The following is a 12,682-nucleotide window of genomic DNA, read 5'->3' on the forward strand; positions in this document are numbered from 1 at the left end:
TTGTGGCATTTTCGGACCGCCGTAATACAATCTTTAAATAAAGACGGCCAGAAGTAGCCAGCGCGCAATATCTTTTGGGCTGTGGCAAACCCAGACATATGACCACCACACGCTCCAGAGTGATAGTCATTTAGAACCCTTTCAGCTTCCTCGTGTGTTAAGCAACGTCGAAAAATGGAATCCGCCCCACGGCGATAAAGAGTATCTCCAATAATCCTGAATTGTTGGGTCTGGAATCGAATTTTTCGACGTTCTGACCTTGAAATTTCTAGCCAAAAGGATTGGGTCTGGAGATAAACGATGATATCCCCATACCACGTATCTAAAGTGCTGATTAGAAACAAGGATTCGTCCGCAATGGGCTCCTCCGCCACAGTTTCCGTGTCAGCACGCGGGAAGTCACACATTAACTCCGCAAAAACTAAAGATTTCTTAGACTTAGATTTCTCAAATTCCAAGTCGAACTCCTGCAGGATAACAATCCATTTAGAGTACTTGCCCCCTAGCAATTTCTTGGTCAAAATGTAGATCATAGGGTTGCAATCCGAAATTACCGTAGTTTTACGTAGTAGAATGTAGTGACGAAAACGTTGGACAGCTTGAACAGCTGCCAATGCCAATTTCTCCACATGTGAGTATTTTAGCTCAGTTGGATTTAAAGTTCGACTAAGGTAATATATCACATGTTCAGTTCCAAATTCATCTTCCTGAACTAAGACCATTCCAATGGTGGAATGAGAGGCGGCGAGATACAAGAAGTAATCCTGGTTGTAGTTGGGAGGATGCAACAACGGTGCATGGGTCAACGCGTGTTTGAGTGCATCAAAAGATTTCTGAGCTATCTCATCCCAATAGAATGGATTATTTTGCTTCAACAACCGGGTAAAACCCTTTGTAACCTCGGCGTAGTTAGGAATGAATCGTCGTAAAAAGTTTGCTTTCCCTTGCAAACTTTGGAGTTGGCGAAGACTCGAAGGAGGAGGCAATTTGATGATAGCTTCGACCTTCGAGGGATCAACGGGAATGTCGGCTTTCGAAACTACAAACCCCAGCAATCGGCCCGTTTCTATAAAGAAGACACATTTGTGTGGGTTCAACCAAATACGATAATGCCTACACCTCATAAAGATTGCTCGTAAATGGACGAGGTGATCAGCTCGATGTAATGAATGAGCAGGCAAGTCATCGAGATAGGGTTGCACAATGTGCTTGATGTCATGAAACGCATAAGACATCGCCCTTTGAAAAGTTTCTCCGGCATTCTTAAGCCCAAAAGGTAACTTGCAATAAGAAAATGTCCCCCATGGACAAATGAAAGCCGTTTTTGGTTGATCGGCAGGTAGAATATTGATTTGATTGTATCCGGAAAAACCGTCCATGAAGGAGAATATTTCACTGTCGGCACAATCATCAATGATTTGATCGATATAGGGAGTTGGGTAATTGTCCTTTGGATAGGCTCGATTAATGTCCCTATAGTCGATGCATATTCTTATTGTTCCCTGCTTTTTGTTAACCAGAACAATATTCGATACCCAATCCGTTAACGGGATCGGATAAATGAAACCTGCTTTCAATAATTTTTCAACTTCTGCTTTAATTGCAGCAGCTTTTCGTGGGTGAATCTGACGCAAACGTTGCCGGACGGGTTTAGCGTCCGGGTAAGTCTTGATCTCATGAACAACAATCGCGGGATCAATTCCTGGCATTTCCTCATAGGACCAGGCAAACACGTCGCAGAATTCTTGAAATAGGGCCTTATATAGCTGAATTTCGTCATCTGTACACGAGGCACCTATATGAATGTTCTCAACAATTTCGGGCTTAACCAAAATGTCAATAGGAATAGTTCGAGAGATGTTTCCCAAATTTAACTCTGAATCGGGATGTTTCATTGGATTCTGAGGTTTCTTGACATATTCAGTTGTAAAAATTGATGAGAAATCATTTTCAAAACGATCATCCTCAGGTAAAAACAAAGATCTGTGATGGAGATCTTCCCATGGTAAATCATCTACACATAGGATTTCACGAATTTTCTCATCAGAGTGAACAAGTTCAGAAAACGTGGTTAAATCCGAGGTTGATGTGAAAAGTGATTCCTCATGGACCACATTCATTAAGTCATTTTCAGTTGAACATGGGTCGGCAAACGACTGCACGGCTTCATAGGCAATTTCATATGGACTCAAAGGCATGGCATTACCAAATGAGTCTATCTCAGATTCAGAAGGAACGATCCAAGGATCATCATAAACAATGGTGTCTGATGTAATCATATGAATAGTTGCAAATGAAGACGATGCGTTGATTGGAGGAAAAGGAAAAGTTCCCAGTAAACCAGCATCTTTAACTAGTCCTACTCCAACATCCTTATATGGGATAGTCGTTTTACCGACATGCTGAATACTCTCCGAAGAGGCTGGGTCGGATGAAAAGTAAGCCAGCTGGTCTATTGTTACGATCTTTCCATTGTGTGGAAACTTTATTACTCGAAAGACCGATGAAACGACCGCTGTCATAGCGTAAGACCAACTTCGACCCAAGAGAAGGTTGTAATCTAGAGGGGCATCAACCACCTCCACATCTAGACTAACAGTTTTTCCTTCAACCCCTATAGGCAAATCCTGTAGAATGCCAAAAGGATGAAACCCACGGCCATCAAAGGCCTTTAGAATCATCGGGGATTGATTTAGCGAAGGAGAACCAAGCGATCTCCAACACTGTATCGACATAATACACGTTGAGGCTCCCTCATCAATTACAGTTCGATGAATAGGCCTGTTTTTTACTATCACTGGTATCTGGAAAGCCATTTGATGAGGCAAACGTGGTGTACTATTTTCTAGATCGAAAATCATTAGGTTCGAGTCCTGAACATCAACAACTCCTATAGCCGACAAAAGTAATTTACGTTGTGCTGGACATGATTGCAGCACTTCCAAAGCCGACATTTCTGAGGGTGAAACAGCTAAATCCTCAACAATGTTATAATTCTGAGCCGCTCTCGCATGTGGATTGAAAGCTGACTTTCGAAGTATACCCTTGGCGGGCGGTTTGATTACCAAGTCTGGATTAGGTTTCTCGATCTGTAGTGGATCGGAACCAGGAGCTGAGGTTGATGGATTAGAATGAGAAGATTATGCTTCTTTACCATCAACAGGACTTTTACTACCATAATCTTGCGATCGAGTCGCAATCCTAACATGAGACATCATCAGTATGGGTTCTTCATTGGCATTCGAGGATGAACCTATCATCTTACTGTCTTGAGCCGGAAAAGGATCCTTCAAAACAGCAGGAGTTTGGGAACCCTTGACAATCTTCGCAACCTCTGCACGATGAGGGCAATCTCTTGTAAAATGTTCATCGTCACAAATGAGACAAGGATAACGAGGTTTGCGCTTTTCATCATTGGATTCCGCCTTTTCAGGTTTCTCCTTTGAACTTTTGTCCGTTTTATTCTTCTTCTTTCCTTTCTTCTTCCCACCGGTTTTTGATTTAGCTGTAGATGACTCTACAACGTGAATATCGGCAGAGATCTCTGCAGAAGAATCTCCTGTTGGGGAATCAAGCAAGGTTATGATAGGGTAAGAATTCTTGGAAGACTTCTTCTTACTTTTAGTGTTAACCGTGCCAATCATACCATCGGCGGCATGAGATCCCGAAGGAGCCGCAGTGATTTGATTTTGCTTGGGAAGATTGGGGATTTTTTCGTGTAACGTACCTGACTGAGTATAGACCAAGTCAAGGTATTGTGCTTGAGCAATTACTTGCTCCTCAGTAACAACTCCAGCTTTAGCAACATCTTCAGTGATCTTTGGCAACAAAGATTTTACAAACCACTCAGCCAAGATCTGATCCGGAATAAATACCTTCACTAAACGCCGTCGACGTCTCCACTCATGAATATGATATGAAATGTAAGTGGATGTCGATTGTTTTAGCGAAGTTAACAATTCCGTGCCATTGTCATATCGGACTGGCAACTGAAAATGAGTTAAAAACGAGGTAGCTAACTGACTAAAATTATAAAAAGTGCCTCGTGGTAACTCAATGTACCACTTGGCCGCAAGACCAATTAGAGTGGGCTGGAAAAGTCTAAGACAGATTGAATCATCTGTAATGGAGTTAGACGCACACCAGAGGTGGTAAGTCATCACATGGTTCGACGGGTCCTCTCCTGATTTACCTTCGAACTTGGGAATGTCACTGGGCAACTTATTCGGCATTGGCGACCAAAACGGAAGATAATTAATGGGATCATTCGTTAGGCGCGACAAGTCAGGTAAGTCCAAAGTTGCGATAAACGGTAACTGCCGATTAGGATCCCTAAAACTCTGGGTCATGACACCAGCCCCAAGAGGAGGATATCCAAGATAACTAGGAATAGGAATCGCGTTCGGGATATTGTATCCTCCCGGAAAACCAGGATTAACCAGACCGTACTAGGGTTGTTGAGGTTGTTGATAAGTGTACCCAGGGTACGGTTGATACTGATAGACTGGCTGCTGCACAGCAGGACCGAATTGGTACTGTCCCTGGTACGGTTGATAAGTAAATTGTGGTTGACTTGTGACAACCGTACTTGAACCAGGTTGTCCTACAGGTATCTGAACTGAAGTTTGAATCGTAGATCCAGACAGTGGTAAAGATGTCTGAGGAGTAGATACAGGAATAGTAGAAACCGGAGCTGTCGATACTCCAGAAGTAGGTGGGGTAGATTGAACAGATGTTGCAGCAGTTGTAGCAGTCGTTTGAGGCAGAGTACGAGGTGTACTAGGCCCAGGCTGAGAAACTACCGAAGGTACAAAAGTTTGAATGTTAGACTGGACTGGTTGCTGGGGTGTACCAGAAACTAAGGGTTGTCCAGTTTGAGATGACAACTGTACACTTGGCTGCAATACCTGTTGAGCTTGCGATGGATCCCACACTATATTCATTCCAGGGTACTGACCCATAACTGGTTGAGAATACTGAGGACCATAACCGGATTGAGGGTAGGATTGATAATTGAAAGGTACATTTCTCGTTCCTTGAACATACGTTTGACCGGAGGGTGGTTGGAAACCTTGGTTCGAGTATTGTCCTTGGGGTTGATACCCTTGAGGCACATACTGATACTGGGGTTGACCTTGAGGTATAAATTGATACTGGGGTTGACCTTGGGGTACATATTGAGTCTAGGGTTGACCTTGAGGAACGTACTATCCCGTAGGTATGTATTGTCCTTGAGGTTGCCCCCCAGATGCAAACTGTGTACCTTGAGGTTGCCCCCCAGGCGTTAATTGAGGCTGCCCCCCAGGCGGTAACTGGCCACCTTGAGGTTGAGGATTGGGAATAGAACCTAACATCATGAGAATGTCTTCTACGCTCAACGGCTTAGTACCATTGTTTCCAGTTAATAACCCTTGCTCAATGGGTTGAGGAGATGCTCCCTAAAAAGTACCAGAAAGTGACTGATACCCGGAGGGAACAGAAGGACCGCCGTACAAAAAAGATTCGGGTGATTGAGTAAACATGGATGACTGCCCTGACATATTTACGAGAGTATAAAAACCTCTAGGTTTTGGGTGATAAGGAGCACGAGGTGGTGAAAAACTTAACCCTGAGTTTTCTAAAAAATTAGTCAAAGAAAGATACCAAGAACTACTCCTAGGTGGACTGTAAAAAATTGATTCACGCTCCCTTAGTTCAATAATAGGTTGATTTTCAGGGATAGGGATGCCTACTTCTTCTTCTGGAGCAAGTTCTTCAATAGCAATAAGTCCAGAAGGAAGATCTTGGGTGATTACTCTTTCTACCCTAGGTGAACCAGGACCACTAGAAGTTGGAGAAACAAACCCCGGTGTCGGAGAAGCAGCAAATTCACTTTCAGGCTCGGATATTTCAGGTTCTTCACCTATATCACTAGTAGATGAAAAGCTACCAGCAATTTCGGAAACAGACACTGACTGTGGATTATAATCTGCTACTAACGGTTGAAAATCAGGATGTACTATCAAAGAAGATTCTCCTTCCTCAGGTGACCCAACTCTACTGTCTCTAGGAGTTACGAGGACTTTCAAGCCTTCAGGCTGGCTCGGTACTTCCTTAGGAGGTTGGCCCCAAAGTCTACGGGACTTCCTCAGTAACTCAGCCACGTTTACAAACTCAGGAGACTGGCCCCGAAGTCTACAGGACTGTCTTGGTAATTCAGCCACAGTTGAAAACTTTTAACTACTTCACACGCAAACAAAGTAAAATCTCAATGAAAAGAACCTAAAGTCTCTAAAGAACCAAACAAATTTGAATCACACGCCTAAAGAATCTAAGAGATGAAACACACACAAACAGTAACTTTCCGTACTGAAAACACTAGTTGGTGATGAAATCCAACGTCGCAGAGTTCAATACAAAAATGGCGGTTGGAACAGTTACCCCGGTAACCTGCTTAATGAATATACTAGCACAAGTTTCTCCACTTAACTGTCTCGAGTGAAGAGAACCCCCCAGAAAATCCAAGTGAGTCTAGCCGACGTCTGCTCCAAGTACAGTGGGATCTTCCCACCATTGTCACCTCAGGAAGAGTCCTAAAGAATATGGCCACTAAGGTTACCAACTGAGACAAATATACCTGGGGGAACAGTCTACGATCCGATACGCACACAAGGGCAGAGTAGCAAGCTCAATCCCCTTGAAGGCTCCTTGACATAATCCAAGGTTTACCAACAAGTGACCCCCGGCTCCTCGACAATGGTTAATCCGAGGTTTACCGTTTTTAATACGTGAATATCTGGCATCGTTCCCAATGAGGAAGGATTGATTCCCACACTGGTTCAGACACGATCTCGTGCTTTTCCTTTAAGAGGAGCTTTCCCAGAGCATAAATGCAACAATTGGATTTCTTCCCTACCACAAGATACAGTTACTTGTTTGTTTTTACTGTCTTCGAGAGTTAATTACTCTCCTACTCCAAGACACTAGCCTAAGCTAAGTTGGTGTATCAAAGCCCTAGAAATAAAAACGTTACTAGGTGAATTTTACTTTAAGCGTTAATTTTAGTGGTTTTTGTTTAAGTCCAAAGGTTCGGAGATGAAACTCGTGGTATGAAGACTCGACTCAAAATCACTAAAAATGCACCTAAGATGATTTAAGCAATCTTTTTCTCTTCGATGAACGTCTAAACTAAGAAAGAGTTTGAGAATGCAAATACTTTGTAAACACAAATCTTTCTCAATTCAACAAATTAAAAGAACAGTTTTTGTCCTTTTCCAATGCACTCAAAACGAGACAACTAGTTATTTCACAAAAAATTCCCTTTTTCGTTACAAAGCACTCAATCACTACAAAACAAATTTTTTTCCAAAAGAGATTCTTATATTTTTTAATAAACACTCAAAACTATGAAAATGATTAACTTTGAGATCTACAAATTATAAAAACCTATTTGAAGTCAAAGCCTACTAAAAGTCTTTTTTAAGGATGTTTTACTTAGCTAGATGTAAGCTAAGGACCAATTTATGTAGAATCACAAATAAGTCAAGAACAACCAATTTTGTTTTCTTTTTGAAAATGAAAATCCAAACTCTCAAACACAAGCTTTTCGAAGTTTTGTAAAGAGAAAACTCAAAGCGGATTCCTCAACAAGGGGAGATTTCCTAAATGGTCAGACTCATAAGAAGGTTGGTAGACACTAAGGTGATCTGAAGTCCCTACAGCTTCTAAGCTCAGAGCCACTACACAACCAAAATGAAAAACAAACCCAACAAGCAAAACTCCTAGGAATTTCACTTAAAACCCTAACACTAACGAAATCAATCTAAGGAAAGCTTCTGACAAGTTATATGTAGGTCTGGGCAGTGGATAACAATTTCTAAACAAACACTAAGCTGACTAACAGAGGAAATATTAGGGTTTTTCAAAATTTTGACAAGGTCCGCAGGCCCACAGTTGACACAGGTGCGGTCCCGCTCTGTGCTAAAAGCCAAGCTGCGGGTAGGTACGCACTGTGTCAAACGGCTAGGGTGCGGTCCTCTCCCAAAGCTATGAAAAACAAAAAATAACCCTGGATCTACAAACTCTACCCAATTTTACACACAACAAGCCAAAAACATAAACAAAAACACAGTTTCTCAGGTCAAAGTAAAAACAAGGAAAACAATCAAGTCCCTAGTGGAGTCGCCATTTTGTCACATAGAATAAGTCGATCTTGCGGACAAGATAGACCTTCCTAGAATCTAAATAAGACCTAATGACAAGAAAACCAACCAAACACTGTCTTTCTCTAAATATTCTTTGATAAACAATAGCAAACAAGTGTTTTTAGGGCCTACCTTAGGTCCAACGCAAGCTTGTGGATGGCCTCGCTCCTTCGATCCAAATGAGCTCCTTTGTCGCGAATCTACAAACACAAACAAGACAAACAAATTAAATAGCACCTGAAAAGCCAATTGCATAAAACATATTTAACATGAAAGTCAAGGAGTCCATGAAACAAATAACATGAGATACTTGTTGAGAAAAATGAGTTTGATTGTATTAATTCAAAAGAAGAAGAACTTTACAACCTTTTCCTTGACGCTGTACAAGCTCCTCCCAGGGTCCAGCAAGAAGTCTCCTCTACTTTGACAAGTTTCACTCACTCCCCAATGAAGCCAAAAAGGTATGTGATCTCTCCTCTTAAGCTCATCTAGGAAGTCTTGATTTCACCAGCATTTACCCTCAAAAATGTTCAGCTTCTAACCCCCTTAGCAACCAGCCCAATGCATGTATTTATAGTGCAATGGAGGGAGGTTACTAGGTCCTCCTTCAAAGGGATAAAGCCCTCCTTCAAAGGGATAGCTCCTCTCATCAAGGGATTAGCTCCTTCTCTTTTGGGATGCATGAACCACCTCAGAGTGAACAATCCACGTCAAAATTCCTTCTAGAAACGTCTAGAATTAACCCAAAGTGAGTTTTTTAAGATAAAACTTGCACCTTTTGACTTTCACAGGGGTCCGCACCTACACCATTAGGGACAGAGCGGGCAGGTCCGCAGTTTTTGTAAACAGAAGGTGCGGGACCGCAGGTGATAGTGAGAGAAAGTGCGAAACCAGAGTTACATTGATTTTTAATGTCTTTCTCTCATTTTCAAAGCTTGACCTGAAGAGTTGAGGTCTGAGACTTGCTTAGGAGGACAGTACAAGTGATGATAGACCCATACTGACTGCAAATAATCATGGTGACGATATTTTTGTGTAACACCATGATAACCGCATGCTGGCACAAATTGACGAATGGGAGGTCAAATCCAAAAATAGAGGTAGTTTCTGATACGCGATTAGTGCTAAAGTGCTAATCGCGTATCGCAGGGCGTCCCCCTCAGTGAAGGAAAGCCCCCAAGCACTCGGTCACGAGGAAAGCATAAAATCGTACGGAAATCGCCGATTCCATCAAAAGGCGGGTCCCATGCTAAAACCGGCAGGATATCAAAAGGGCTTCAAGCGGTAAGCGGGTTCGATCAAGTCCCGCCCAATGCCATACACTGGGTGACACGCGTCCGGTGGATGAGAGAGAAAACCGCTCACATCGGACGAGTAAAGGTCATGCTACTTACCCGCCCGATATGGACGGAGACCGTAGGATCTGGAGGCTCCAGATCAATGGCAGAGAAATGATCCGATGGATGACCGAATTCAACAGGGAAATAGGTTGAGTCATATGAGATATGAGGTCCGGTATGATCGATGAGTTGCCAGAGGACTCAGTTTCGCGAGCAATCTTGGAGCAACGGAAATAACGCCGTTGAAAGAGAACTGACACTCAATTCATGAGGAAACATGTGGCCACCTCTCTATGAAGCGTTACACAGTGATGATGACACGGAGTAGGGGAATTCAAGCTGACAAAGGTAGGAGGTCCAGGGAGTCGGGAAGTGGAAACGAATAGTTGGGGAGCGGATTGGCTTTAAGCCAAAAACAGACAGAGAGTAAGATAGAGGAGGCAAAAAGAGAGAGAAGCAAATTGCAGAGAACAGAGAAGCCGAGCTGACCTGCAGAGTAAAGGTAGCATCGAGCAGACAGAGACAGAGAGAGTCCGAGAGTCTGTGAACTCCAGAGAAGGCTTGAGAGGTTCAAGCAACTCTTCTGTGTATACCTGTCAGGTATTGAGTACTAGATGGGACTCATACCGCTGAGACCAGTTGAGGTCGAGATTCAGTAAGGGGAGTTTGTGTACTCTAGAGACTTGGGGGATCCAAGTACAATCCTATTGATCATCATCTGTTAAGTGAGACTCAAATTGAGCTCATTGTTGTAAAAACTCTACTTTTAAGACACAATAAATAGGCCACCACTGAACGCTGGACCAGGAGACGTAGCCTAGGAGGATTGGGTCAACTCCTTACTAAGCTTGTTGTGTTTGATATGTTTGCTTACTGTGTTTCTCTTACTATTTTAGTGTCTGTGTATTTCGCAATATTATCAATCCGTTGCATAAAATAACATAGGCACACCCCAGCACATGAGTCTGTAATACCTTCATTAATTCTCTGAGGTCATTTACAGGTGATTTCAGATCAAGTGGTATTAGAGCTCCTAGGTTATTAAGGTTAGACAAACTTGTGCTAGATTTTGTTGTTGAATGCTAACTAGATCAAAGCTTAAATTAGGAGAAGGAGAGTTGGTTGAAACTAACCTAGAAATTGGAAGAATCTATTCCAAGAAGAAAATGTCAGAAGAAAATCCCTTGGAATCAGATTCCCAGTTCATGGATAGTTTTATGACCCTGAAGTCAATGGTGGAGGAAATGTATAGGGACTTTAGGAAACATAAAGATGAAGATTCATCAAGCTCCAAACAAGACAAAGGAGTAGAAGAATCTCTCCTCCATGAAAACTCTAAAGGCAAAGGGAAAGAAGAAAAATTTCTCAAACCTCTTAATAGCCCTGAAAGTAAAAGGAAGACATCTTTGATTAAATTAGATGTTAAATTTGATTTACCAATATATGATGGAGAGTTGAATGCAGAGAAACTGGATAATTGGATCAGACAGATTGATGTTTATTGCAGAGTGCAAAGCATTGACTCAGACAAAAGCAAGATTCCGCTGGAAAGCCTACGCCTGGGAGGCATTGCCTTGGTATGGTGGGAAGGCAGGACGCAAGCTGACATGAAGAAACATGGTAAGATTCTTTCTGTCTGGAGTGAATTTGTTTCTACAATAAAAAATAAATTCTATCCACTAGCTTACATGCAGCAAGCCATGATGAGCTGGCAAACTCTTTGCTAATTGAAAGGGAAAAGTGTACAAGGTTACACCCAAGAATTGAGGAAAAGAGCTTTGATTCTAGGAATTTCATTAGACGCACCTGAGACTCTCTTGAAGTACATAGGTGGTCTACACAATTACATGAGGCACACCATCCTCATGTTTAATCCCACTAGTGTAGATGAGGTGTATGTTTAGGCTACACATCTAGAAGCTAGAGGTAAGAATGGGAACCCAGAAGTTGGGGAATCATCCAAACCCACTGCAAGCAAAAATAAGGAGAAAAGAAAACAAAAATGGAAAGAGAGGAAGACAAACATTTTACAGAAGAGAAAGTCCTCATGCACTCACCGTAAGAAGGATGGGCATGATGATGAGCACTGCTCGATTCTGCATCTGGAGCTGAGACCTAAGAAGTTCGAGGGCAAGAAGAAGAAGACTACTGCAGCTATTCAAAAAGATTTAGTGTCAGACTCAGGAGATGAAGCAACATTCGCAGCCACAGGTATAAAAGGTAAAAATTCCGAAGCATCTACTAGTAATTCTGCACAACCTATTGATAATGAAGAAAATGAGAGAAAAAGGCATGAGCTTTTCCATATTCGAGTTATTTCCAAGCATCAAAAGATTGATACTTTGTTTGATACTGTCTCACAAGTAAATTTAATTTCTGAAGCAATTGTAAAGAAATTGGGATTACTGACTACACCTCACAAGAAGCCATATCCATTAGGTTGGTTATGTGATAAAGCACAACTACAAGTGACTAGACAATGTAAACTTAAGTTTTCTTTTGGGCCAGCATTTGTAGATGAGCTTGAGTTAGATATAGTTCCTCTGGATATATGTGGAATTATTTTAGGAAGTCCTTACTTGTATGATAGAAAAGCTATTTTCGATAGAGCTGAGAACAAGTATCTACTCGTTAAAGATGGAATCGAATATATTGTAAGGGCTCATAAGCTCAAGAATAATTATACTCTCATAAACTCAGGGTAGATGAAACAAATTTTAAATTCATGCAAACAATTTTTACTAATGGTTGTAAAGGAAAAGAAACCTGATAAAACCAATGTATTTGAGGGTTGTGATGCTAAACAGCAAGCTGATTTATAAAAAGTTGTTTCAGAATATGATATCTTGTTTCAAGAACCTAAATGTCTGCCACCGAACAAGGAAATAGTGCATGATATTAATTTGCAGCAAGATGCTCCATTGCCTAACATCAGAATGTACAAGTTGTCTACTTTAGAGAATGTAGAAATCAAGAAGCAGGTGCAAGAGTTGCTCAAGAAGGGGTTCATCAGACCTAGCACATTACCATGTGGGTCTCCAATTGTCTTGGTGAGAAAGAAAGATGGCTTGTGGAGAATGTGCATTGATTACCGAGCACTGAATAAGATAACGATAAAAAATCGTTATCCTCTTCCTCGCATAGATGATCTCTTAGATC

This window comes from Pinus tabuliformis, chromosome X (genome assembly GCF_031772625.1).
Source record: "Pinus tabuliformis cultivar Carrire ecotype Pingquan chromosome X, CPIR1, whole genome shotgun sequence".
NCBI lineage: Eukaryota > Viridiplantae > Streptophyta > Pinopsida > Pinales > Pinaceae > Pinus > Pinus tabuliformis.